Consider the following 27260-nt stretch of genomic DNA (forward strand, 5'->3'; position numbering starts at 1 on the left):
TTCAGTAGTGGCAGCAACAGATGTAGCATAAAACACTGTGAAACAATCTCCTTAATCGAGCATCCGCTAAGCAACGCAGCTTCATCACTGATAGTCGTTGAGTAACACAGGAGGCAGCTTCCCAGAAGGTACTTGCTGCTGTTATATCAGAGGTAATTAAACTGTAAGGTGATTTATTTCTTTTCAGCTGCACACCTGAACTTCATAAAGTCATTAATGATACTTCATGAAAGGATCGGCAGATACAGAACATAATTATCCTCAACTAAATTATGTTTACAATACAGACACAGTCACAAAAATTCCAGAAAATGACATTTGTAGGTAAAACATTCATAAATTAAGCACAAAGGATGTGCACCTTCAGTGTACTAGGGGCATAAGCACTGCCATCACATGCACTGGGCTCTTCCTTCCCTGTGACCGACAGCAGCTTTCTGACAGCAGGCAATATCTCTAGGCAAGAAAATGTGCTTACATAAAAAATAGTTTAGCATTAGTCCTATTGTAGCATTATTGATTACTAAAGGAAGCTGCAGACAACAAAACAGGTATTCTTAAATAAATAAGGTGCCTTAAAGAGTGGAAAAATCCTTATGTATAGAAATTCAAAGGAATATCAATGTCTGACATGTTTTCCCCACCATATTAGCTAATCCAGCAAAAAAGATCCTTGGTATGTCATTTGCTGATTGATGAGCACAGAGAACTGAGACCCAAGCATGGAATTTTATTGCTGAAGACATTTTCATCTGCAGCCAAATCACCAGGGAAACACTTTGTCAAACAACTTCATTCTGCTGGGAGATTTTGCGACAATATTGGCAACTTAAGAATTTGTTCTGGTTTTTCCGATAGCATCTACCTGCCCTTGCTGAGAAATATTTACAGTAGCATCGCAATTCATGCAGATGTCCAGCTTGAGACCTGGGAGCAAGTGCTTTATGTTTCTTTGTGATATCTGAGAAACGGATAACTTGAAAACTCTATTTATACATACATACACACACATATATATATATACAAGATCCAATATATTTTTGGCAGTGTTTAATACCAATCCCTGTACTGTCATAATAGCAATTGATCTTACATTGAGCATCTGCAGAGCTACAAATTGTTACTTGTTTTCAAGAGCTCAATCATGGTTTAGTACTCTCCCCCCCACACTTTCCTGCACCTAGGGGGACTGAATCAGACAAAATGGTGCTTTTATACCATCAGGTTAGGCAAGATGATAAGCTTCCACTGAGATACAGTGGGTTAATACATCCAAACTTATATCCTCTGGCTGCTCCTGAAATTGCTAAGGAATTTGAGTCCTGCTGATTGTCTTGAAGCTTCTAATTATTTTCTGTGTTGAATGAAATTCCCAGGTTTCACAGTTTTCTACTGTGATGGCAGCAAAAGTGACCTCTGTGAAATTTTCTTGGCCAAGTAACAGGCACTCAGTGTTCTCAGTGCCTCTGTGATGCTGCCCACAGTGGGCTGAATCTGAACATCTAGAAATATGATGCCTAAATAAGGGTGTATGCAGAAATGGTGCATGTTTCCTTTCTTCATAGGAAAGCATCAGAAAACAAAGGAATGGCCAAACAAGATAGTAAAGACTACCTGGCATATGACAAAGCAGGGGAAAGAAGAAATGTTGCTATTTTTTTACAGGTACGGGTGGAAGCATGCAGGTGAACTTCAGCTTCAAATCAAGGTATGGATAAATCTCCATCCTTTGCATTCAATGGGGCAAGAATTTCTCCTTGCGATTCTTGGGTTAAGCCTTATAACTGTGCATCTGAAAACAGAGGTTAACCTGAATAACAATCATTTTTCCTAGAGAAATTTCCTTAGCTACTATGATGCCATTTTTCCTGGGCAATCTGCCAAAGGCATCCTTACATCGGCTAATATAAGGGACAGGAGTTCAACTGTTTAATAGTAGCTGTCAGTCAGCTTGCAAATAAAAGGGCTTTTATCTAGCACCTGAGCATCCATTGCCACCAATTGCCACTGCGGGATCCACTCAAACCCCTGCTGCTGCCCATCTTCTGATTCTGTCCTTGTGTCATGCACAGAGATGCGTGCTTCAAAAAATAAAAAGCAATGCATGCCACCGAGCAAAGATAACGAGCTGAAATATCCTCTGAAGAGTTTACCACCAACTGCAACCCTATTTTCCTTTTTTTTTTCCTCTACAGAGCTAATAGTTAGCTCTTCTGAGACATTTCCTTGTCACTTATTTCCCTGCATCACCTACCAGTGCACAGGAAATCCTCGGGTCAAGTCCAACATCAGACAAATCATTCCATTTGTTTCTAGATACGTTTTGGCAGGGATGAAGGCTGAAAGATTTGATGTAAGATTTTAAAATTGCAACTTGTCATACCTGCTGTTTCGTTTGCTCTTTTATTTTTTTGGTCGTGAAAGCTGCATAAAGAAAAGACACATAAAAACGCCCAACACAAATACATTTGCTTCTATCCCTTAAAGAGTTTAATATAAACAGCTGTCTGGGTCTTGGCTAAATGACAATGTGAGCAGAGTCAAGTGCCTACCGCTGCCACCATGCCTTCCTGCAGGACAGCTGGGCTCCTTCTGGCAGGGGACAAGTCCCCAGCTCTCCACTCCTGCCATGGCTGTTAAGCAATTCTGCCTCCTCTCTGGCTGCATACGATCTTGCCGCAGGGAATTTGACTGATTATCCCTAAACATGAAAATGCAGTTATTTTCACATGTGCAACTAAAACCATCTGTTAAAGAAATGTGCTCAAAACTTCACTCCAACAAATGATGTGCAAGTCCTCTCCAGCACACACGAGTTCTGCATGCATGGAACGACTCCAGGCTGACCAGCAGCAGAGGTTCTTGGTGGCCTGGAGACCAGGAATCTTCAAGAACTGCACAACAGATTTCTCAAGGAGCAAGGATTATGTGGAGCATCACCCAGCTACAACAGCTATAGCCCTGGTGTGAAATACCTTTCTTCACTTAAGGTAAAGATACACCTGTAAGTACCTGATGTAAAAGAAGATGCTGCTGAGCTGTACTACGGGCAAAGGACTGAGGAACAGATTGCCCCTGTCACTGGTAGAAATAATTCTTCTCCTTCAGGGATCCTCAGTCTGACACTGCCAGTCTTCTCCCAGAAGACCACTCTTAAACATTATTTTCTTGCATCTTTGCTGTGTGCTCTGTGTCATTATTGACACCTGGCTGGTTACCACAGGTTGAAAGTTCAAATGGCACACGAATATAACTCAGACAGCATTGCAGTAATTCCAACACTCCAGAATTCAAGGCTGCAGAGAAGCAGGAGCCTGTTTGCAAAGCCCTTAGATTCAGCACACTGAAAGGAGGCATCCTTGGCCCCTCACATATCACACTGCAGAACAGCTTTCCCTTGTATCATCATGGAGGGTTTTCTGAATGATCCAGATTCGTTACTATCCCTTTCCCATCACTAGGCTTAACTTTCGGTAAAGCTCTCACCTCACCTGGGTCTTTGTCACTGGCAATCAGGAGGCAGCAGGAGGCAACTAAGGCATTGTCCTGAATATGTTTTGACAAACTTCACATGGAAAGCACACCTGAGATACCTCATTAACAACATAAAACCTGCTGGTTTTTACTCTCCCTTAAACACAAACATAGCTACATGTGGCTTGACTACAAAGACCTGATAGGAAAAACCAGAAACAAAACAAAACACTCAAGAAAGGACAGCTAAGCTGTTACTATTGGGGAACAAGTCACTCCTTGCAGAGCCCATAGAACACCTTCCTTTCAGACAAAAAAGCACTGAGCAAAGGGGCAGAACAGATGGGGTTTGGTCTCTCTTTCAGTCAAACCTGAAACATAATTTTAGTAACTACTTATGTGGTCCTTTTCTTTAATACTTATAAGTTTCAATCCTCTTGCTCTACTCAAAAGTAATAGCCGTGAATAGCAGAAGGCAATTATTCACATCACCTTGATCAAAGGCACAGGCTATATAAATAAGAAATCATGTCTATTTTTAAAGTATTATTCTTTGGACACACAATTTGGAACTCACTTCTCAAGGATCTTCAGTTTCAAAGCTCAGAATTATTGATTTGGAAACACCTTCTTCCAAACGTCAAACACAAGTCACTACCATCAGTCCCAAGTACAGATTCACTGAATTGACACTGACTCTTTCAAGCCTGTCTTCTCTAAAATGAAAAGACATGACACCTTGCAAAGCAAAAGGAACACTGCTCCACCTCAGGAGGCTGAGACTCAGCTTCTCCAAGAAATGTCAGTTAGCCTCAGTAGGACGGCTGCTCCAGACTTACTATCTAAAAACAATGTTTATAGGGCACAAATGATAGTTTCAACTAAAATGCTTTGGTTTAGTTTTAAAACAAGGCAGCTTTACAGTTACTCGAGAGGAATGCATAAAATCTTGCAACAGCAGTCCATCTTTTAGACCTGCTTTAAAAGAACGCAACTACCAGAGCACTGGAAGGCATCCTCAGCAAATGAGAGAACCTGGGGATGAAAAGGAGCTGCTCCCCAGGGTCCCATTGCTGGGGGCATTAACACAGTTAAAGTCATAATGCAGCAAATGCAAAGTCTGCATGTTCAATCCTACTTCAGAACTATTACTTGAGCCTCAATATATTGCTGTCTCCATCTGAACACCAGAAATAGTATGAAACTAGAACTTTGTACTTATTCATGAGTTCAAATTTAAGCAATTCTTCTTTTCAGGATTACAGGCTTGATTCTTCTCATTTGCTCGCACACAGAAAATGAGTAATTCTGCTACAGTCAATGACAGTGTAAGACAAGGAAAAGTTGTTCTTTAACCACAGGTCTGCACGACAAGAAAGGTGTGATTCCCAGCCAAGGCGGCACAGACAGTGCTTCACAAGCAATGAAGAAGCTGAGTTACAAGTTTCAGCTGCACAAGACTGCTGAACCTTATGTTGTTGTATCTTTACTGTTATTCTTACTCATTAAAGCTGGCTCGAAAACATGCTGGCAAGCTGAAGATCAAACTTTTCTCTGAAGCAATGACACAGCCAGTTTGAAATTAGCTCTATTGAGTTGCCATAAGGCTCATCCTCGCTGGGTGCAAACTGGAATGGCATCGTGGAACTCTGACCACTCAGACCAGTCTCTCTACAACTTTAAGAGTTTAAAAGGCAGTGGATTTACAGCATATATGTTTTTATGTCTCACTTTTTTTTCTTTTAATATTCTACGGTAAAAGTTCTAGCCTTTGACATCAGCTGTCAAGACCACAGTCAATAATTTGATGGATGAAGTGTCTACAGTGATAAACAATCAAGTCCACAGATGATTCAGAACTATTACCCACAGAATCAAGTCACATCAGTGATACACGTTGTACACAAAGACACCAGAAGATTATATTAAAATTCATTGTAATGTCTACGATGAAGTTTAATCCTAATTAGCAGGATACAAAGTTGAGATATACAGATATGAACAAAATTACACAAAATAAAGACACTCTGAAGCTCTCCCCTTTCTATCACAGAAAAGACCAGTAAAAAGCCATAGATATTTTGCAGCTACGAGTATCAATAATGGTTTCCCTATTCCTCTCACTTTCCTCTGAGGGAACGTTTCTTTCTCTTCTGACAGTGATAATTTCATCAACAGGCAGGAATACTCTAACTGCAAAAGGCACCAACCGCCTCTGAGGAAGGCTCAGAAACCAATGGGTACCAAAGAGTCTGGGGAGCACCAAATTGGAAAACTCCTGTCAAAATCTTGACAGTGAACACCATAACTTCACACCTATTTGAAATAAGACAGACTAAGAAACTACTGTGTTTGCAAGAAATTTTATCCAGAACTACAAAGCCAAGGTGAGAGTGCAGTGACACCTGTCAAACTGGATAGGCGATATATTTCAGAAACTGAAGACTGACATAGCAGACATGACGTGCAGAACAACAGAGCAGACAGCAGCAGCCAAAAAGCCAGGATTGTGGCTGAGGATCTACAAGTGGATATGGAGGTAACAATGTGCCCCACAGTTGTGCACACTCTTTTCTTGGAATACCTACTTTTTGACTTGATAGGATCTGAATAAATCCCACCAGAACAGAAGAAATTTGTTCTGCAATGTTCAAAACCCATTACAGCTTTGCAGAAAGGAAAGCATGGGGAGGCCTACCAGAATAACACAATAAAGAATGACGGAGAACTTGGGTTTTACCAATCCCTATTCAAGAGTCATAACGGCTCAAGTTGAAAGGTACCTCAAAGATCAAGGACGAATTACCAACTGCGTCTTATGAGGCAGAATGGTAAAACGAGCTCTGACCTCAGAGCACAGGGCTGGCCTGGAGCATAAGATCTATCATTAATACTCTTTGATGTCACTAGCAATTACTTTCCTTAGCCATGCATCTTCAGAACACAAGAACTCCCTTACCAGCTGTTAGCAAAAAAGAAGTGGGATACAGAAGGCCACACTGAGCCAGATGTTTAATCACTAGAGAAGTCCCTTTGTGATCTGACCTGGGCAGTATGAAGATGTGTGCTGGAGCACCAATAGGTCTATCAAATTTAAGCAGTCTGTGAGTGCTGAAGAACCTGTAGAGCTCCTGCTTGCCAACTCAATACCTCAGGTGGAGCACCACCCCACACCTCTGTGCTCCAACACCACTCTTTGGGAATTGCCTCAGGGAATTCCTCTGATGCTTTTCACTACTTCTGTAGTTCTCATCTTATCTAATTTGGCAAGGTTGTGGTGTTACATGAACGGACTTGGAAAGCTTAAAGTGCAGCTTCTAAATAATCTGCTTGAAAACGCGCATTCTGTCTTACATAAAAATGACTTTTCTCTTTTGCTTGGCTGCTATCAGTTATGGAAACTAGCCACAGCCCCTCCAAAATGTGGTGAAATTATTTCACTTTTCTGCCAAGAGGACCTCCCAAAAGCCAGCTATTTAGGAAGCTTCTAACCTGCAAGAAACTTCTCCAGCAGTAAATGCAAGAATTTCTCTGTATCAGGATTTCATCCGTTACTCTGAAATTCCCCAATCAGTACTTAAGAATGAGGTAATTTTTTAATCAAAAGCCTATTCTGTGAGCTGTCTGCCCCGAGGTCCACCTCATTCATCTCTCCAGACAAGGGCTTCAGCTTTCTCCTACAAAGAGGTTAGCAGATTGCTGTAATTGGATAGCCCCAAGTGCTTCAAGCACTGCAACAGCAAGAAACAGAATCTAGCTCGTTCTCTGAGCAATGAAAGACTTTTGCCCTTAATAAATATTGCTAACAATGTGTTTTAAGTACTTCAGAGAAAAATATGTTCTAAAGAGTTAATTCACTCAGGCTATGAAGAGGTCTTCCCCAGCGTTCAGGCTAAAATTGTTCATATCCCACCTGTAATAAACTATAATATATTACCCTGACTAGCATGTCCATCTTCCAAACATCTGTAAACTGCTATGAACCTGTAATTAATTTTCCTCCCCTTATTGCGTTACCAGCAACTACTTCTGCCACAGAAGCATGGCCCCTAACATTTCACCCTGTTTTATTTGCAAGCCTATCTGCTCAATTATTTTCTAAAATTACATCCTCAGCATTTACCAATGAGAAAAGATCTCTCTACTGACCTTGACCTTGTGAAATGTGTTCTGTACTTTTCATCACCAAAAGCCCACATCTGGTTCTCTGTTCTTTCTGTAGGTCTTCTTGCCTTATTTTTAAGAGGATTGTAACAAAGTTAAAAGGTATTCTATTATAATTACTATAATAATAACCTGAAAACAACTTTCACCTGATCATTCACATTAAAAGACATGTCCAAACTACATGTGAAGTGGTGTGAAGCGTCATCTTTCCGGAAGTATATCTGTGTATGTGAAAACATCATCAACGGTCACATATCTCTGCAAAATGGAGACTTCTTGAGCAAAGTTTCAATCTGACTTTGTCTTAGGTTTCTTAAATTCTAAAAAGAGTTGAAATATCCGTAGATGCTTTTGAGTATTTATTGAGATTTAACACCAAATAACCAAACAAGGGTAAATATGATCTTCAAAGATGGCTGTGAGAGAGAAATAAATTATGTGAAAATCTGTAACTAGCAATTCAGATGAGACCTTTCAGTATTACAAGCTGAACTGAAGCCTTCCTTATTTTAACAGAACTGAATATATCAATTCAGCACTGACAAACACTCCTTTGTTATCTGTTGATACCACTCACAGATAAGAACAGTCTCTTGTATGGCCCAGCACAACACAGCAGCATCCCAAGGTATGTGGAGTATGGGGAGTTAGTCCCACAACACCGAACACTCTGCATCATAGACACATCTAGACAATGTCAGCTAAACCCATAAATACAGTGACTCGCTGAAGGGATAACAAGATATCATCTCTTATTGAATCAGGATGTGCAGTGATGGATACTCTAAAGAATGATGGATACGCTTCAGTTAGAGTGAGAATTTCTGCTAGACATACAAATATCTGAGGTTGATCTGAAAAAATATTTATAGCCTTCAAATGAAACACAAGTATTATATCAAAAGCATTTGCTGTATAGCTTAACCCAGGCAAAGATATAAAAATACTTTAATGTGTCATATTTTAAAAGCAGATCTTCCAGAAAAATCTAGTTATCCAAAATGTTTATCTTTCCTGATGTTAGAATTCTGAAGCAATGCATTAATCAAAATCGTTGCTAACAAGTGAGGTTGTTTTGTTGTTTTTTCTTTGTTAAGGGTTGGGTCAAGTATTGATGTAAAATGGACAGCAGATTCCATTCATTAAGTGATACAATTATACACACTTTTTTTCTTCTTTTTTTTTTTTTTACATAAGTGTTGACAAGAGAAGTAAAATAAAATCACTGTTGCCCAAGTGTGAATAAAAAATGTAACTATTTAGAAAGTTCCTGAACCAGAATTACCTGTCACAGAACGTTATTCTGTAGGTCTGAGGGACAACTTTGAGAGGCATTTGTCACTGAGCTGATTCACTGGAGTTACTGAACCAATTCATACAGGAAAACTGTTTAAATCAGCCACAGCTACAATACTACTGGACTGAAAGAAAGATTTGCTTGAAGTTTAAAGTGTAAGGCACAGGGACAGAAGAGGGGAAAAAGGGTTTCTTAAAGGAATTAGAACAATCAGATGGGATTTCTTTATCAAGTACAAGACAGAGCTTTTATGGAACAAAGGCACACAAATGTCAACAAAACAATTATTCCTACGCAAAGCCCTAATCCAAATAACATTTATGTCCACTGTTATTTAGGTGATGAGCAACTTTACAATGGACTCAACAAAGATTGCCTCATTAGGAGGAAAGACTTAATGACAAATATCATTTTTGCAATACTGCATCCTTCTAAGACCACCGTCTTTAAATCTAACTGCAGGTCTAATATATTTACTAGAAACTCTGCCTGAAAACCTGTGATTTTCCAAAGCCTTGCTTTATGATTGCTCCTTCGCTCAGACAATGTTTTTCAGCAGGTTCTAAAATAGGTTGGCAGTTTTGAACATAAAAACTAAACATATCTCCCACAGCATCAAAAAATATAACCAATAGATAAAAGCACTTTATCTGACTTTTAAAAATACTGTGTGGAGTTACAAACTGGGAAATGTAAATAAGAACTGGGGCCACTACATGCTGTTAAAAGTAAACTATTTCATACCTTTATACAGCAGCTTTGAAGCTTTTATAATTCTGCCAGAAAGGAGAGATTTTATGGATACAAGAGAAATATTTTTTAAGTTCTAGGTGTTTCCAAACTTGCATAAAAAGACATAAGTATACTGAACATGTGCAAAAATGAGACAGATGAAGGTCCCTATGCTATGCAAGATGCAGAACATAGTTGCAGTAAGTACACGATTCCATAAGCATATCATCACAGGTAAACTAAGCTAGGAATGCTCATGTGCTTCTCCCTTGGGAAGTGCCTGTGCATGTCTTCCAGCCATGCAGGAAATGGAAGATGGCTTCTGCTGGAGGTGCACAGCATCTCTGGATGTGAGGGTACATTCTTTGCAGGGCTTGTGGAGCAGCTGGCATGCTGCAGGTTCATGTGATGGTGTCTCAACCTCTCTCTGAACCTTACTACTCAAGTTTAAGGACATGGAAGCAAACTTGAATCAGCTGAGGTCTTAAAAACAGCTTCCAGCACCAGAAGTGAACTGGCCCTGAACTAATCATACCCTTTCAGGCTATGTAGTGGTTACAGAGTTGCTCTGTGTACACTACGGGTCAGCAACCTTACACAAGGGGCATGTCAGGCTGCTTGTATAAGTCCCAAGTCAGTACAAACTTACAAGGTACCACTGCGTCTCAGAGAGAAACAGGGCTCTCCTTCTAACAGCAGTATCTATCAGCCACAGAAGAACCAGCTCTTCTCAGAAGCACCTGGTGAGCAGCAAGCGCCTGTAGTAGTTCTGTTCTCTCACCTTCACTATGTCAATGAGTAAAAAGTTTTTTCTTTCTGTAGAGCTTGAGGTGAATCCAAAAACATGCTCTAACACTGATCCAAAACTGTTCTGTTTTTTGCCACCTAATGGACCACTCATTCATTCACTGTTCATATTCCATATGATTCGAGGATGAAGAGGATGTTACACAATGTAACAATTTTACAAATCTGCAATACACAAATCACCTTTAGATACAGGCATGGATGAGCTTAACCTAATAAATATTTTGAATACAGTATAAGAGAAAATATTATATTGGTTTCAATTGGCAAAATAAACTCCAAGACAAAAGTGCTATTGTTGTCATGACTATTGACCTAGACCACTATCTACCCAATGAAATCTAACAGAATATAGAAACAATACCAAATACTTCTTTATTTTTTTCCATATTTTTCTAAATTAAATAAATCCTCCATTGTCCCAGGCTCTCTGTTGGGCTGTTCTGGGTCATGCTTCCCCTTCACCCATGGACAGCCCTAAATCTTTTGCTCTGAATTAAACAAACAAAAAGTATCTCCCAGAGGAATAATTTTATCACTCTCTACATAAGTCTCCCCCTCCCTTTACGTATCTGTATTACTCCTGAAAGACAATGACAGCAGTCTGAAGGCTCTGACATGCAAAAATTACATCTGCACAGGACAGGAATTCAATCTTGTAAGACTTCTTTCTGGCTGGATAAAATTTTTGTACATGCTCTCCTAGCATCGTGTTTTTCTCTTTCTAATCTGTTTCATCCTTCAGCAAAATGAGCCTTAACATTTCAAAGGAGGACTGTGTTTTATCTTAAAGGAGAATAATCCTTACTTGATTTCTGACTGCCACAAAATGGGACCACAGTAAGACATCAGCTAACCCCCACTGAACAGAAGGGCTACAGGAAAGAAACAGATGTTTTCCAGAACACCTGCTGAGACTAAAATTATAACTCTACCTTGTTAGAAAATTTACAAGAAAAATGAAAGAAAAGTGAGTTTTAAGGGGTAATTGTGTTAGGTGGAAAAGAATCTTTTAGGCTGGATACAATGCACACTGAATCGCAGAGTAATGTTGATGTTGAGTCATGTTGACAGAGCAAACTCCGGATTCTAGACCTGAACTGGTTCCACTGCAAGCAAAGCACTTCAGTTATGGACAAGCAGAAATCCTGCCAATGATAATGCAAAATATGCCTTTTCTGTAACAAGAGATCCACCACTAGATAAACATTTACACTTACAAGTTTAGTCTGTTATTTGGAACAGTCATCACAAAAAAAAATAAAACCACAGAAAAAAAAGGTTCATAAATAGCTTTTTTCTTTTCTTAAGGGAAAAAGAAATGTTCTTAAGCAATAAAGCAAACACAAAATAAAATAAAATAATAATAATAATAATAAAAATACCATTTCAGATGATTTCCAAAAGAATATCTCCTTCAGCAATGCTGGAAGAAGAGCAACAAAATATGCCATTTTTTCCCCCTAAAGACAGCATATGTAAACCTTTTATTTCATTATTTTCCTTAAACTGTTACTCAAGCACATTTCAGGTTAAACAAAATAATGCTATTTGGAATGGTTGACATTTAATTTGTATTATTATTATTATTAGTTTAACTTTTTAGACACTCTGGCATGATGCTAAAACACCTCTATGACTCAGCAGGCCTACCCTTCAAAGCACTTCCATTACTGCATCACCACATCCAAGAGTGCACTGAATGCAGCAATCCAACCAACAGTACCTATTCAGTCAACTTTTACCATTTCGGGAGTTTAGCAATATTTTGTTCAGATCAGTACATGACATACATATAATTTGCCATTTATTTTGGCAGTAACATATATAGAGCTTACTGTTAGCCACAGCAAATGCAAATTTAACTTTTTTAAAGGAAACTACAAATGCCTATTCTTGAAGCCAGTATTTTACACCTTATAGAGCATAAGCAGAAAAAATTTCAGTGTCACTGTTGCCGAGATTTCCTGCTATTTTTATTTTCTTCTGACAGAATATTCAAAGCTGACAAATGTTGTAGAACAGACATAGTTATTAAAAGCTTCAATTTACAGCAAATAGTGACAGTTTGCTTTTGCTGCTCATAAACCAAAATGTAGAGGTGTAAATAGAGGGAAGGTGGCAGCAAAACACGGTCCTTTGCACAGTTCTAAGTAGCATAACACCCTAGTTTTCATTGTGTGCATCTAAACAATAACATGTTTATGGATCTTGTAACAGCTCTTTTAAACTTGGCTTGTACAAAAATCCTACTGGTATCATACACTTGAGAAAACAAAAAGAGCAAAGAGATAAATGATACCACATGTGCCACATGATGTGGCACATTTCTGTACTTCAAACATATACTTTTTGCCTGCAAAGAAACTTGAAAGTCTTCCATTCCCATTCTTTCTTGATAAAACTGCACTTTTAGCTATACGAGGTTAATGCAAAAACTCTTCAGTTTTGCTTTAAATAATCTTTCCTCCCCCTTTCCACGTAAAGGAGTCTTCAAGGTTGGGATACAAAATTATTCAAGAAAAATATCAGAAAATCCGAAGGTCTCCTGTGCTCTTCATACCCACCCCCCTCCAGGAAAACATAGGCTATAGTATATCACAATGGGTCTGAAATAAGAGGACTAGAGTTTCATGACAGAGGGTAAAATAATGGAAGTACTGACTTACTATGAATCCTGCCACTGAGAAAGCTGGAAGCAAAATGAACTTGTTTTCCAGATTCTGTGTGGCCTTTAGAAACAGTTACTCACCAAAATGATATCTCTACTGAATACATTTATTGTTTTTCACTAAAAATACACACAGTGACAGATCTCTCTTTCCTCCTTTGGGATCTGATGTAGACATTTCATTTTATTGTTGATTTAAATATTGTGTATTTGAGTCATATTTATGCATTAAAGCACCACGGACAGATCTGCAGCTCATCCAATGTTATTTAGCAACAAGGAGGCTGCTAATTATTTACCACATCTGTAACAGAAGGTACTTCCCATCTTTAAGCTTTCTATTTTTTAGGAGTGGGCAAGGGGAGAGGCAGGAGAGATGAAGGATGAATGAAAGCTGTACTTTCACAATTACAATAAGAAATACAGTCAGAAAATTAAGGCTAAGTGGAGAGTGAGAGTTCATCTGGTTCACTGCCTCATGACTTGACAAGCACTGTTTTGGCTTTAAAAAGAGCTCAGTGATGGCAGAAGTCAATTTGAGCTATTGTATTATTATTTTTGTATTATTCAAATTTGTTCCTTACACAAACTAACTTCATGACCAAACAGCAAGTATGCAAGTAGAACAGAAAATAGAATAAATAATATCTGACATAAATACTGATACAACTTGTCTCGATATTCACTATATCACAGAATTTCATTTTCTTTTTCCTTAATTCTTAGCTAGCAACTAGTCCTATTTTGCAAGTAGAATATGTGCTTTAACCTTTTATGCAGTAGAGAGACAACTTCTGCAACAAGCAGCAGTAGAGGAAGGAGGATTTGACCTGCTGTATGAGGTCTGTTTGAAGAATACTGCTAGAAAACTCTGGTCTTCTGCTGAAAGATCTGATCTTGCCTAGAGCAATAGTAGCTGTTCTAGGAAAAACAGCCACTGTCTTCCTTTGAGTTTTCTTTGCGCAGATTCACATTGAGGAATAGGCCTAAGACTCAAAAACGTTCTCAATCATTAATGCTCATTCTGAAGGGTCATTTCCTACATGTAGATAAAATTTTTCCAATCTAGTAAAGTGACAAAACTAATGCCCTACAGGTGTAGGCATTTTTAAGGGAATATATAGCTATTAAGCAAATTACATAACAGTTCTGGTTCAAGCGCCCAGTGCAATAAGCATAGTAATGACAGAGAGGGAGTCAGAGCTCTAGGGGGCTGAAAGCCTTAATTAAATAAAAACAGGTTGGTTAATGTGATAAAAGTCTTGGGTGGATTAAGTTTTGTTGCAATGCCCTGAAAATAACATTCTTCCGTGAAAAATTAAACTAATTTAGGACCAAACAGACATTGAATTCGGTTTTCTCCACAGAGCTGAAGATCTGGTCACTGCCAACTGCCCGGATAGCAAAGAGCATCACTTCCCTTTGAAGACATAACCCCTCTCTGATCTATTCCAGAAGCTACCAAAAATAGTTTACCTTCCTTCACTGCATTGTGCTCAAGTTTCCTTTTGTCTCTCCAGTTGCCCAACTCCAAACTGACACAAAAAGACCATCTATTTTCCTGCCATTTCATCTGCCCTATTGATGATGTTAGTTTTATTGTCCCATTTACCAAGATGCAAACTCCTGATGATCTCCCAGTGATCCATGGACAAACCTCTTCTGTCATGGCATGGAAAGCAACTAATCCCTTATACCTCAACATTTTCAGTGTGGTTCCATTTATACCATGAAACATTGAAGTAGTTATTGAACAAGTCACAAGACTACTTGGGAAACATTTTTTGTTTGACATTGTTTCATCTTTCAGACTCCTCGTTCTTACGATCAGAACTGTCTTATATTTTAATATCATCCAGGATATTTTGGTAGCATCCAAAGTCTAGTAATCATAACAGCAATAAAAGCAATAATGCATTTCAAACGCTGTCCTTAGAGATTTGGCTTAGAAAAGGCCCAGCCAATTAATGGAAAAAATCAGTGTTGCCAGTAATTGCTTTTAGAGTTGGTTGGTTCAACTTCTTTGACTATGATGGTTGTATTACCACCCACTGGGGAAACAACCATGATAGCAAGCTCATTTGCATGATTTTAGAACACAACAGCACAAACTTAACTGATCTGCATGATTTGCAAGACCTACAACATGGCATTATTTTCAGTGTATGTATCAACATTAAAAACAACCCACAAACCTGTCTTGCACTCTCTATGGAAGCAGGGTATTAAGAAAAAGAAAACTTAATAGAAACCCATCTTTTTAGCTGTAACACATTTTGATCCTCTTGCACCACTTAGTCACAAAATTAGCAATCAGTAGAAATCCTAAGGCGAGACGGATGGTTTAGTTACTGTCAGTAACATATTTCAGAGGTCTGTAACAAATAGCAGCATCAAATGAATAAATAATGTTCAAAGTCTAACAGCCGGCTTCCCTAACAGTGTAAAAATATGTAAATGCTACATCTCTTACCCTTCAAACTGGCTCTCCTTTCATTCCTCAGAGACTTTTCTGTCAGAATAACAAGCTAAAAACAAAATATGAATGACAAGTGCACATACTTAGCTGATTGAGAACACGGAGTCAAACAGTAACCATATTAATCTCGTCTCTCAAAGAGTCTGTGTGAATTCCAGGCAGAAATATTGATCTCGATCTAGTTTACTGCAGCGTAGATTGATAATTGGTGTTCAAAATCTATGCAGGAGAGCCTTCCTCCAAAATGGCAATCTTCAGCACTTCTCCTGCTTCAATTAGGACACCCAGAATTTTGCACTTAAAAGCCATTAACGCTGTCAGAATTATTTCCTACCCCTGTGCATCCCTGACAAACATCTGAGTTCTGAACTTCCAGAATACATACAATAATAGCCTAGAGATAAAAGAAAACTGTAAATGTTATAATTTGCTTTACTCTTGATCTAGTTTTCAGTAAAGCAAGTATTCATCAAACTCAAGAAAATTCCTTTAGCGCATACTGTCACACAGGATTAACTGACTGTAATACTGCAGAGCTATTCCCTCTGCTCATAGGTTCCCAGTGCAGCTCAACAGGGCCATACCATCCTTGCTGCTCCCTTCACCTGCCATTGGTGATCCTGAGTTCATGCCACATAATTCTTCATTCCCTTCCCTGTATAGATCCCTGCCCCCCTCACAAACCACCTTTCCAGCCAAACATTCAACACACACATGGGTAAGATGCAGCGATTCACCTGATACACAGCAGATTATTTTTGTATGAAACAGTGGCTCTTAGCTCCTCACCTGAAGTTATACCTGGTTCACTTATGACACACACTGTCACAACGACAGTTCTTTGCCACTGTCTCTGTGTATTAGCAGAACAATTCAACCTTAAATACAGTCAACTCATTGCCATGCTTGGCCCACAATGGGTCAAGATCACTTCAAACTGAAAAAAAAGCAGGACTTTCCACAGCAGCCCATGAACTTCCAGGACTCACTACTACAAGGGACCACAATGGCAACCAGTCTCAGAAGTTCCAAAGAAGAATGAGATGAATTCCTGAGAAATCCATCCACAGACAACAGAAAAAACAGCCAAAGAAGAACTTTGCATCACCCTTCATACAGCTCTAGATACTGGGAGAGAAGAGAAGGAGCAGACAAACAGACTGGTGTCTTTTCCTGCCATGTCCTGTGTGGGGACACTGGGCTTCCTGGATCGTCACTTTCATTCTATCTCATGTCTGTGAGACACCTCTTGCAGAAACCAGGAGTGGAAACAGGCAAACCACAGGTAGGACTAACCACAAATGAATGATGTTGTCAAGGTTTTATTTAGGAAAAAAAGGAGCTATGTATTTGTCCTGAAAGGTCAAGAACCATTATTTTATATCTAGCTATGAAAACCTTTCAAACTACTAAATAGAAACTGCAACGTTTTGTTCAGAAGTTTCACTGTGAGAGATTAGGGAAGCAGTTGCCTAAACTCCAATTAGTGCTGTATCCCGTGATTTTCATACACTAATTCAGATAGGTTCATTTTAATTAAAGGAAAACCGCTAGGTCACTTTTGTTGGCATCATTAGGTGGGAAAAAAACAGCACAAAAACCAACCACCCAACAAACAAACAGCAACAAAACCCCCAGCAGGCACACGAAGCTGTTTACCGCTCTGTAATTCCATAAATAACAATTACATTAAATTAGACCTTAGGAACAAGACCCAAAGTTTGATCAAGTGCTATTCTTGACTGACTCAAAAAGTTACTCAGGCTGCAATAGCATTAAACATTTCCCCTCAATGGAGTAGGTTCACAGTACAGCAAAGGTTATAATAAAATTGATTACATTGGCTGCTGTTTACAGGACTGACCAGAGCTAGTTATTGACAAAAATTGTCTATTATGTTGGTTTCAAATAAAAAGGCAAAGGCTGGAAGTTTTTCAAGCTCTCCTGGTAAAACTGATGTCCTGTTGTTATGGGAAGGAAAAGGGCTGTGTGCTCTCTAAAGGAGAAAAGAAAGGTTAAGCTTTCCAAGTGATCCATCTTTCAACCCCAAAACAACCGTACTGACAGAAAGCCTCCATCCTGTCACAACCCCAAACCCCACAGGCGCCAGGAAGCATCACTGTTTGCAGAGACTCTACAAAGCGATTAATGCATTGGCTCACTCTCAGCCTTAAAGCACAACCCCATACTAGTCTTGCAGTAGCTTACAGCCAACCTACCTCTTCTTTTGTTGGATTCCCAAAGGGAACCTCCTTCCAATTAGAAAACTACCAGGAAGTCCCCAATCTATCTTTTACCTACACTGTTTGTGCTGGCAGAATAGATGATTGAGGGTCATTGGACATAAAGAGAAAAAACCCTTTGCTCTTTGTAGTGTAAATCCATTCTGACATGGGACTTGAGGTACTTCACACACTGCTCAGCTACATTGCTGGATGACTCTCTCTCAAATCATTTGCTGTTACCAAGCTCTAAGGTACTGGAATCCAGTCACTTCAGATAACTGCCTAGTCAATATGCTCTCAATAGACTTACAGAAAACAAAGTCTGAGAACTTATACTTATTACAACAACATTTTAGAGAAGCACACATGGACCACTATGATGTACTAATCTTAGGCTGGTAAGAAGAACATTGGTAATTAGTGAGAGGAGATTTTGTTCTGCACAAGAACAAACTAAGTCCAATAGCACACACTTTCATTGCTGTCCTACTGACACGAACTTGTATCATTCTATCTCACATTATGACGCTAAGAAGTTAATACAAGTCCCCAAAAACTTGGTTCAACAGTCACAAGTATTGAAGCAGAGAAATTAAACAGCATGATATGAAGTAACCGTGTATAAAAAGGGACCACACCTTTATACTGCACCTTTATTCCTTATCAGAATGTATTTAGTTGAATGCAAATTGTCCATTTGATGGTTTTCATAAAATTTCATTGGCCTCTAAGAGCTTTTGACTTACTTTGGAAATAATGCTGCTTTTTTACTTATTTTGGACATAATGTTGCGTTACCATGCAAATAGCACTACAGTCCATTTCTAAGGTACTCACCATAAAGCAAAACATTTCAACTACAATGTTAGGCTCCTATGACTTTACACAAAAAGCCCCAACCACCATGCAACCATTCTATGTTCCTAACATGAAAATATTTAATGATAAATACTTGCAATCTGAAAACCAGGTTTTTTTCCTTTGTTGCTCCTCAAAATTACTTTAAAAAAACCCACCGTGGTAACAAAATAAAATATGCAAGATGCTTTTTTCCCCCTGGATATTGTTACAGGCAGACTTTTTGTTTTGAATTCCACTGTAAGTGAAGATGTCACACCAGTGTACACAAACTAGCCAATGGATTTGCAGAATACCCATCTGATAAGGTACCTGTAGCTATCTTACAATTTCTAACTTCACATCAGCCTGGTGGAAAGCCTTCTCATGTGGTTTTTATTTGTTTGTTTCAGAAAAAGAGTCTTGTTACCTTGAAAAACCCAGGAGAAACAACTGTGAGGCATCACTCCCACGCTATGTAAATAATTGATTTTTATAACTTTGCTGGGACATCTATGTGGAAGTTTATGAAACTGCAGTAAGAATATGTCTTGCCATCCTATGATACCTTTAAAAGAAGCAGTTTATAGTTGGAAGCTGGAAAACAGGCACAAAAAAATTGAATTAAATGCATATTCAAAATTTTAAAATGTATACGCCCTTTTCATCTACATAAAATTTTCTTCAAGAAAATGGAACTAACAACTATGTGTAGAAAATACGTATTGCTACTAAATCCTCTGAAAGTATGCTTAAATGAAAACTGTAAATACGTGTTTTGAAAGGATGTGTTATGGTTTTTGGAAAATGCCCCATGGATCCTTGTAAAACTTAGACAAACTTCCATTATAGTGCCATGATAAAATGGTTACAATAGTGTATTGAAGCAAGACATAAGCATAGAGCGGTTCACCCAGGTAGCAACCAGTTATGAATAATTTTAATAAATATGCAAAGACTACATTCTGCCACATTGAATAGCTAGTCTGTTGTAAACCTGCAATACATTTCTAGGCTAAGATATGTATATCAAGAATTAAATAATTAATTATGTCTTCATGAATATAACAACTTGGATTCTGCAATATCTGCAGTTTTCATCAGTTTTTCCCATCACTCATTCAGACCATCTCCGTATTTTAACTATGAATGTTATTTTTTACAAACGTTAACTCGATTTGTATTTTTTCATGCCAATGGAATTATACAGCCTACACTGCAATGCCTGCTGTTTTCTAAATCTTTCTTCCCAGAAGAGAAAAAAAAAACTGAGTTAATGGATGCAGCTACTAAACAATACATACCTTGCTTTCTCCCTGGGGCACTCAGCATGTGAAGGACATGGAGCTGTTGGAATTGGTCTAGAGAAGGGCCACAAAGATGATCAGAGGGTTGGAGCAACTCTGTTCTAAAGATAGGCTGAGGGAGCTGGGATTGCTCAATCTGGAGAAGAGAAGGCTCTGGGGAGACCTCATTGGGGCCTTCTGACTTTTTACATGGTCTGATAATGTTAGGACAAGAGGGAATGGCTTTAAGCTAAAAGGAGATTTGGATTAGACGTTATAAAGACATTTTGTACTGAGAGAGCAGTGAGGCACAGGCACTGCTGCCCAGAGCTGTGGGTGGCCCATCTCTGGAGGTGCTCAAGGCTGGGTTGAGCTGGTGGGGGGCAGCCCTGCCCATGGCAGGGGGTTTGGAATGGGCAGGTTTTAAGTTCCCCTCCAACCCAAGCCATTCTGTGATTCTATAATTGTGCAAAACCCCTTTTTGAACCAATTCTTCCAGCACCACAGTAAACACCATCTCAGATGCATTAGATCAAGTATAAGGATCTTAATACATCAAACAGAATGCAACCTCATTAGCCTCTAACAAAAATGCAGGGTACAGGAGACAACAGCAAAAGAAGAAAATATCATCTGTTCCTATTTGCATTTTACTTATAAGAGCAGCTCTGAGAACTGCACGAGCAGAAACCGTGTGCTCTAACACTGGTTTGTGTCTGGCCAATTTGGTACCAGCCATCTGAACTGCAGAATCTCTGCTGTAAAATGCCTATACATTTTTGTTTAATACAAATATGTATTCAGTAATACATTCAGGTATGACTTCTGGGAGCCTATAACCCCTTAAGCTGTAGTTGTGTTGAGAAACTTCAGAACTCACTGTGTGGAAGTTATTAAAGCCACATATGAAATGTGTGACAGATGTACAACCGGGATGCTAGCTTATACCTCATCACCTTACTGATTCTGCTCCGATTTACAGAAAGACTTGGATCTCAAATCCCCAGTTCACTATTCATCCAGCGGAAACTTCCAAATTTACCTCAGGAGCACTCTGATGTACGTATGTATTTCATGCAAGCTTCCTGGGCTGCTATCCAAATCACAGCCTTTGATTCTCAGTAACAAATCCATTAACAATAGTTTTACATATTTGACCACAGAGCTGTTGTGAACATGAACAATTCCAAACCCCATTTCAACTTCAAATCAAGACCAGAGAAGATTGGGCCTCTCAGGATGCAAACGCTACAAGGCCACAGCCATACAAGACACACAGAGAGATAGTTACTTCGACATATTGTCTATGTGCACCTTAGAAAATTCATGTTTCAAAGATTTGTCTCAAAGAGAAGATAAAAATCTACTCCTGAAAGTAAGATTCACACACACTTAGCTAGCTTCCAGGTAGACTAGTTAAGAGAATTAAAGAAAATGTGCAGCTGCACTCAGATGTTAGCATTAGATGTTATTATCAGTTTTGAAACCACCACACCTTTACAGTACAAAAAAAAAAAAGCACCCATTTCACTCAGTTGCTTATTTGTGATATAACAAGTTGTTAACTGTCTCTTAAAGTACTCTCTCACACTTTACATAAATGCTACACAATAACCCACAGCAATCATCTCCAGCCATAACTCACTTGAATTGGAATCAGATGAGGGAGATAAACATTAAGAGTTACAAGACAACAGCATTTCCGTAAGCTGTTCAATCCATACACAGACCTATTTGCAGTCTTATTTAAGACTACCAACACAGAAAAAGATGTCTGTGAAATTAGATATGTTTCTCCTGTAAAAGCACGCATTGGGTAGAAGAGGGAACAATGGGGTTCCTCTTCTGTATTATTCACTGTTCTGAATTGCTTAGCAGCCCTCTAGAAACATCCTTTCTAGTTATTAACGCAGAATAAATTCAATCTCCTTTCAGTTATTTTCTTATTAGGCAAAACGTGTGAAAGCTAGCTGCCAGAACCCCACTAATGAGTCTTGTGTATTTTCAACACCAGCAGATTCATGTGAAACGTACTGAGTGCAATATGAGGCTTTTCCTTCCCTGTAATTGCAGCACATGGAGAAATCCAGTCTGCCCGTGAGTCTGTCAGCGTTGGTGAGTTTTTAAACACCACGTTCTTAAAAGTACTCATTTTCTCCTCAGAGGAAATTTGCTTCGTTTGGTTAAAGTGAAAAATGCACACAAGAACCCAGGTTCTCCTTCTCCATCTCAGACTGATCCCAGCTGGGGCTGCCTTCTCTTGGGCCATGCATTTCTGCCCACTGGGCTAGTGCAGGCTTTCAGGTGCTGAGACCTGAAGACCTTGCTAAGTTCAAGGAGGTGATTCAGACTAAAACTATACTTGTCAAGAAAAGTGGTTAGTTTCCAGCCGTTTTGGCTCCATGAAGCTCCCTGCTAAATGGTTAAAAGAGGAGCAGAGCTGGCAGGAGTGGGAGCTCCAGACAGGTATCACTCCACTACTCCTGCAATCTACTGCTGGTGGAGTGGTGGCCATGGGCCCTCTCTGCGTCTCCAGGCCAGGATTCATTTTTTTTTGGCAAACTGCTTTGGCCCTCAAGTTGAATCCTGCCTACAGGGACAACCTCAGGTGAACATTTGGTTCACTTTGCATCTGCTTCAAGTGTCAACATTTGTGTGTCGAGACAAAGCCAAGCCTCATTTCACAACTCAGTTTTCTGTTTTCATTGTTCTCCTGAATATTCACGCTCCTCTGAAGCCAGGCCTACCAGCTTGCACAAAGATTTTTCCACCAACATATTCACATCCAGCGATGTGTGAGTGTTTCTAAGCAGTGGCAAGGGGAAGGGACCACCTACACCCTGTGGTGTCACCGGCATGTCCTATCACTAGCACATTCTACTGCATCACAGTGCCTCAGGCCCATCATCTGCCAGGCCTGCTGAGCCAAGGAATCCATAGCAGGATACTGAATAAACTTCAAATGTAGAAGTTGCTCAGCAAAATGAATATTTACCTTTAATATAGAGACAGATTTGGGAAGCGCGCAGTTCTGGTTTTACCAGTGGCATCCACAACAAGCATGACCAAGAAATCCTTACTTCTTTAAATACTAAACAAAAAGTGTGCAATATTTTCATAAGGTAGAAACATTACTGTATCAAATACGACAGGTTGAGCTGGAACAAACATAAGAATTCCTTACACAACCAGAAGATGATGCTGCTCTCAATAATATTCCACCCTGCCTTACTCCTAAAGGGCAAAGCATTAATTGCAACTAATCCCAAAAGTTTTAGAGTTTATGTTCTTCATTATGTTTTACACAGCAGTTCCATGCTTATCATAATGGAGCAAACATGAAATACACATACCAGACATGAAAAATTAAAGACCGAGCACAAAAAGAAGTAATTTTGTCCCTGTGATGATTATTTTAATGAAAGTACAAACAAAACATTTGACCCGTAAGTAAATGCAATATACACGTGTCAAAATCATGTAGTCTTGAATGATTTTTACATGCTACTTTGCTCACCTTATTAAGATGCTAGTTGTTCCTTTGATTTATCTGGTAATAAATTTTTGATGACTATTGAGTCTCATAAAAATTGCTCTGGTGCTGACTACAGTGATTAATAAGCCAGAAGAATCGAAACTGTCAGAAATTCATGTGCAAGAGTAAATTACTGCCAAACATACATTAGGTATTCCATAAAATATAGAATAAAAAAGGTTGATTTGGTAATTTTATCTTGTATCACTTTGCTTGATATAATTTATATTCGGGATCATCACTGTCAATCCTTGCACACCTCGCCTTTTATAAAGTCAACATTAGATTAAATCTAATGTTGGGACAGCTAGGAAACGAACCGCAGACAACATGTAATAATCAAAACTCAAATCCAGAATTACACTTGGAAACTGCATCCAGTTGAAAGGTAACTAAAAACTGTTAAATCACAGTTTCAGCTTTAGTAATTAAAACTCACCTGTATTTTAGAAGCCAGAAATTGCGTGCACAGCCACGCCAAAAATTATATTCTTCCACAGCTATAGTTTCTCCTTTAAGTACTTACATGTAATAGGCTCTTGCAACGCATCTGAACTAACACCTCTTTAGAGTCCTGAACTCTGTGGCCCCAGATACTTTTCCTGAATAACTCCCAAATACATGTTAAACATGCAAAAAATCCCACTGAACTGTAGTTTGTTGCAAAACATGTGATTGTAAGGTTGAAATACCCATTTGATTATAAACTCAGAAGTGGACTTTATGGATAACAAAAAGAATTCTGGGATCACTGCCCTCTATTCAATGCAATAAATGCTATGGTTTACATTTATCACTGGAGTAGAGCTTCTTAAACCATCTAGCAAAACTGTGAAGAAGGTTACTATCCTTGTTTCCTTTTTGTTACTGCTTTGATGAAGTTATAACAACTGAAATGGTCACTATCCTAAGTAATCCTATTTACTGTTCATGCCCTCACACACTTCACTTTAGACGGCATTTTTTTCCCCCCCATTTCTCCAACCAAGTCTAATGAAGAAGAAAAAATACAGGGTTTCTTTTCCTGGGATATTTGATTCTAACTGATTTCCAGTGCATCAGATTTGCAGAGTCAAAACGCGAATGTAGTTGGGTACAGAAAAAAAAAAGCCATCACAAAACTGTTTTCATAAGAATTTTCAGAAATTATGAATTAAAACTGACCCCACTTTTAACAGCACGATATTTCTCGTATGGGTAGAAGTAAGAGTTGAAATGCAGGTCTGAGAAATCTTGGGTCATACATAGAAGAATCTTCTGATTTTCAGGTTATTTTTTTCAAGAAAAAGTTAATTTTAGTGAGAAGAATTTCAAATGAAATCTCATCACAACCATCTTCAAAACTGCCCCACAGGTAGGTATAAAGGGCTGTAAAAGTGCATGTAAACCGGATAGTAGTAATACCAGCTGAAATAAAGTCATGACTTTTAAAAAGTTTTATCAGAGGCACCAGTAAATTACAGCAACATAATTTCCACTTAAGCCTTCCATTGGATAAACAGCTGATAAAAGCAATCATAAAACTAGGGAAACTTCTCTAACTAACTGATAGCCCTCGCCAGAAAAGTAAAAACAAAATTGCTGAGAATCACACACACAAAAAAATAAGTAATGTGAGAATGAAATAAAAAACTGGAGTTCAATAAAAGCCAGCGCGTAATAAAACAGATATGACTGCATAGAGAATAGAAATTTCAGACAGTTCTGCTTGATTATAAAAGCGTCACTTTTTAATTTATCTCTCAAATAAAAACAGCAAATGCATGCAGTAACTCTTCTTGGTTGGTTGTAAAGAACCAATCTGAAGAACAAAAGCAAGCAAATCAATAGAGTTGTGAAGAGTACAAAGGGTTAACCAGCTTACCACCACTTACTGTTACCCATAGGTTACCAGAAATCCTTTATCCCTTACCAATTTGTTTTCCACATTAAATCTCACTTAGCATTCCATTGTCAGCTGGTTCCTATTTATTTCTCACCCAGTCTTCAGGATTTGTTTTAAAATTGCTCCAGCGTTTTTGTTACCTGTTTTAAAGACCTAATTGTGCACTTGTGAACATCCTCACAGAACAGATTAGGTAAGGTACCTTCAGAAAACATCTGCCCAGTTTCTTAATAGCCTGTATTTTAGACATGCTGTGCTTAACAAGATCACCCAAAAATGCTGCAGGGTTGGATAAGAGGAGCCCCTGAATTCACTGAGGACAAGAAGTTGGACTTCCCACACATGCAGCATCTGGAGCTCTGGAGCTAACCCCATGTTAGATAAGAGGCCTTAAATAACAATAGTTCTGGTGAAGGCTAAAATAGATTGCCACTGTTATATACTGGCCATAACATATTAAAAGCCGTGATGTAAACAGTACACGGTAACTTATAGCAGTGTGTTGATTTAAAACACATTTTCTCAAGAAGTACCCAGATGCAATCAGAGGACAATAAGAGAAACATGAATCTGCTACTTCCTCTGGCAGTTTGCCCCATAAGCATCTTTTTACAACAGTATACCTTGCTTTTTCCCATTCTGCCTGACTTCTGCTCTCAAATCATTTTGAGGTGTGTTATCCACATTCATTTTTAATATCTCTTTTAAACTACCAGCCCCCAAACTACATACAGTTGAAGTTTTAAGAAGTGAGCTCTTATTCTTGTACATATAAGCCCAAGACTTCTCCTAAGCCTTTTAGATACAGCACTGAAACTGACAGTGCACTTCATTTATATTATGTCAGGCATTTTTTAGAGCAGATCACTTTCTGGAAAAAAAACATCCTCTCCTTTTTAAATCCCCCCCATAGCCCTAACCACAGAGCATGGTACAATCCAGAGAGGTGGTGAATGGAGTTAAATCCAGCTGGCAACCAGACACAAGAGGTCAGTGTTTGGGCCCATGCCTGTTAATATCTTCATTGATGATTTGGATGTGGGAACGCCCAGAGTGGTGGTGGAGTCGCTGTTCCTAGAGGTGTTTAGGGAAAGGGTAGATGTAGTACTCAGGGATGTGGCTTAATTGACAACATTAGTGGTAAGCAGATAATTGGACTAGATGATCTTAGAGGTCTTTTCCAATCTTAATCATTCTGTGATTTGGCAAGCCTTACTCATGGATGTGTAACTCTGCTTCAAGTTGCTGTCAGATACATTGTGCAAGGGCACAGTTTATTTAGAGATCCAGGACAGCCATGTTTTCAATGCCTTCACACCAGCTTCCAGGTCAGCTAACAAAGTTTACTCAGAAATGATTGTGTATTTGCTTCCAAATAACTGAGGAAAACATTGAGTGGTTTTAGGTCAGATCTCTGCAGAGCTCACAGAAATGCCCTTGTTGACAATTACTGCCCAAGACCCATCAGGCAGTTGTTCTTCTTAAGTGTTTGCTTTATTGAAACTCATTTTCTAATGAGAATGCTGTTCAGCTTTACAAGCTAAATCCTACATAAGAACCTGCTGTAGTCAAAGAGTTGCACTGACCAACCAAATTTCTAAACTCTCTTTAGGACACAGTTTTCCAAACTGCATTAATGTGTTAAGTGCATTAACAAGATTCACATTGCAGTTATATTCTTTAAGTCTTGAAATTCCATGTCTGCTTCACTAACCCAAAGCTGATGTAAAAGTAAATTAGTTCACAATAATCCAGCTTAGTCTATCTGCCTTGCTTGATGTTGGAATGATAACAGCACTGCTATCACTTCTGGCAGACTCTTTCAGTCAGCCCTCCTAAGCTTCATGAATGCACATCCACAGGCTT

General features: G+C 38.9%; 1 protein-coding gene across 5 annotated transcripts in view; it reads right to left on the bottom strand.

The window, feature by feature from the left end:
- The window catches only part of RSU1 (Ras suppressor protein 1), a 90339-nt gene that overhangs the window by 19846 nt on the left and 43233 nt on the right, over positions 1–27260 (bottom strand). For 2 of the 5 annotated variants that reach the window (XR_014943071.1, XR_014943072.1), the window contains one exon: positions 19993–20049. The exons of the other annotated variants lie outside the window; for them this stretch is intronic. The gene's annotated coding sequence lies outside the window, so the exon portion shown is untranslated. The remainder of the gene's footprint in view (positions 1–19992; positions 20050–27260) is intronic. 5 annotated transcript variants of the gene reach the window in all.

Source organism: Coturnix japonica, chromosome 2 (genome assembly GCF_054131305.1).
Source record: "Coturnix japonica strain WE chromosome 2, WE-NBRP24, whole genome shotgun sequence".
NCBI classification, from domain to species: Eukaryota; Metazoa; Chordata; class Aves; order Galliformes; family Phasianidae; genus Coturnix; species Coturnix japonica.